Below are 2112 nucleotides of genomic sequence, written 5' to 3' on the forward strand. Positions count from 1 at the left end.
AATACCTTCATGCTTTGATTGGCTCACCTCCACCCGTATGTCCAATAGAAAGCCCAACAGACCACAGGCACGTGGGAAATCCAAGTGTGAAGTCTGAGCAAGCCAGCAGTGATGGCAGCATACCATTGCAATTTGTCTCCTCTCTAAAAGCAGACAAAGCAACCAAAGAAACCAAAATACAGGCAAAGTTTATATGATAAAACCAAGCAGCTAGGTATTCTCATAAACTCCAAAACATGAGAATGAGTTACCAAATAATAATCACCAACAAAGGCCAGCCCACATTATCAACTGGGCAGAAGAAAATGGAAGGAAGGCCCTGGGATCTCGGAACACAGAATCTAATCATTAACACAGACTGACTCTCCAAAGGGCCCACATGCTGTGTGGGAATCCAAGTGTGCCAATCAAGAACAGATGCAATGAGGAGGGGGTTCGGATGGCTTTATTTTGCTAGGTAGTGTCAAGAAAAGCATGACAATTCCTGGAAATCAGTGTCTTAGGAATATATTTGAGGCTAAGGACCCAAGTGCTTTCCAAGACAGAACCCTGAACTAAAAGGAAATTCTTAGGGACAGAATCTTAATTAGCTAAGACTGAGATACTAGAGGCAAAAGAAAGAGAAACCTTAATGGAGGCAGGATGGGGAGCTGAGAAGGCAGATCTCAGAAACCATAGGGCTTAATTTTTGGGTATTTTGTGTTAGCAACATGAGAAGAAACTACAGAATCATGAATCTAGGAAAGCTATCCTGGTCTAACCTTTCTTCTTGAGAATAAAATAAAACCCATCTGATTTAAATATGGACAAAGAAAAAGAAGTTGAATGAAGGTACAATAAAAGCACATGTCATCCTCTAAAAAGAATTTAGCCTGCTGTTCAAAACTTAAAAAAATTTGAAAGGAGAGGTGATAGAGCTAAAGAAAGAAGAATCGATCTATTATTTCAGAATGGAAGATTATAAGGAATATAAGATCCAAGGAATATTAAAAATAATGCCTCAACTAAATGTAAATGTAGAAGACAAATTTTAAATGGAGAAGAAGATTAAAATGATGTGGAAGAAGTGAGAGATTTAGGAAATTGAAAAGAAAGTCAGATGTATAAAATAGGGGTTCCAAAAGAATTCAGAAGCAATGAAAGAGGGAACATATTTAAAGCATAATTTAATAAAACTTTCCTGAAATAAAGAGTATTTGAATCTATATATTAAAAACATGCACTAATATTTTCAAATAACTTTACTGGACTTTATTTTTTTTAAGATTTATTTATTTTAGAGAGAGAGAACGAGTGGGGGGGGAGGGGGAAGGGGGAAAGAGAGAGAAAGAGAAGCAGACTCCCCCTGAGTATGGAGCCTGCTATGGGACTGGATCTCCGGACCCTGAGATCATGACCTGAGCCAAAATCAAGAGTCGGACTCTAAAACAACTGAGCCACCCAGGTGCCCTGACTTTACTGGACTTTAAAAGTTAATAATAAAAAATTGGGGGCACACCCCAGCTCCTCAAAAAAAAAAACTACTTATAAGGGAACGAAAATCAGATTGACCTCAGAATTTCCAGTAACAAATTCTAACAACCTATTTAAAATATGAATAACCCTAATAGAAAAAAGTTTCTAAAGGAAGAAGAAAATGCTCAACAAACTGAAAGAAAAGTGTGCAAGAAATAAGAACAGTTCACATTTAAAAAAGAAAATAAAACAAGACAAAGAAATCAAGTGGTCCTGAAACAGGAAAAGACCTTAAGAGCAATGAAAGTTAAAACTACATGAGACAGAATTTCTTGATGGTAATATTTTTGGGAAAAATTTGAGATTGTCAACATATTCTGTTGGCAAAGTTGTGGGGAAACAGATTTCTCTCATACGTTGCTGATAGCAATGCCAAAGGATATGTGTGCTATGGAAGAGTATTTGGCAATATCTAGCAAAATTAGATATGCATTTTTTTCTTTGAGCCAGAGATTTCACCAGCAAAAATCTATCACTAAGGTGCACTGCCAAAAATATGAAAAGTTGTATATACAGATCTACTTGTTGGAGCAGTATTTGCAATAGCAAAAGGCTTAAAGTAACCCAAATGTCCACCAGGGATAGTAGGAAAAAAAT

This window comes from Mirounga angustirostris, unplaced genomic scaffold, assembly GCF_029215605.1.
Source record: "Mirounga angustirostris isolate CCGP_5_RB_7025 unplaced genomic scaffold, mMirAng1.0.hap1 SCAF_10, whole genome shotgun sequence".
In the NCBI taxonomy this organism is placed as follows: Eukaryota; Metazoa; Chordata; class Mammalia; order Carnivora; family Phocidae; genus Mirounga; species Mirounga angustirostris.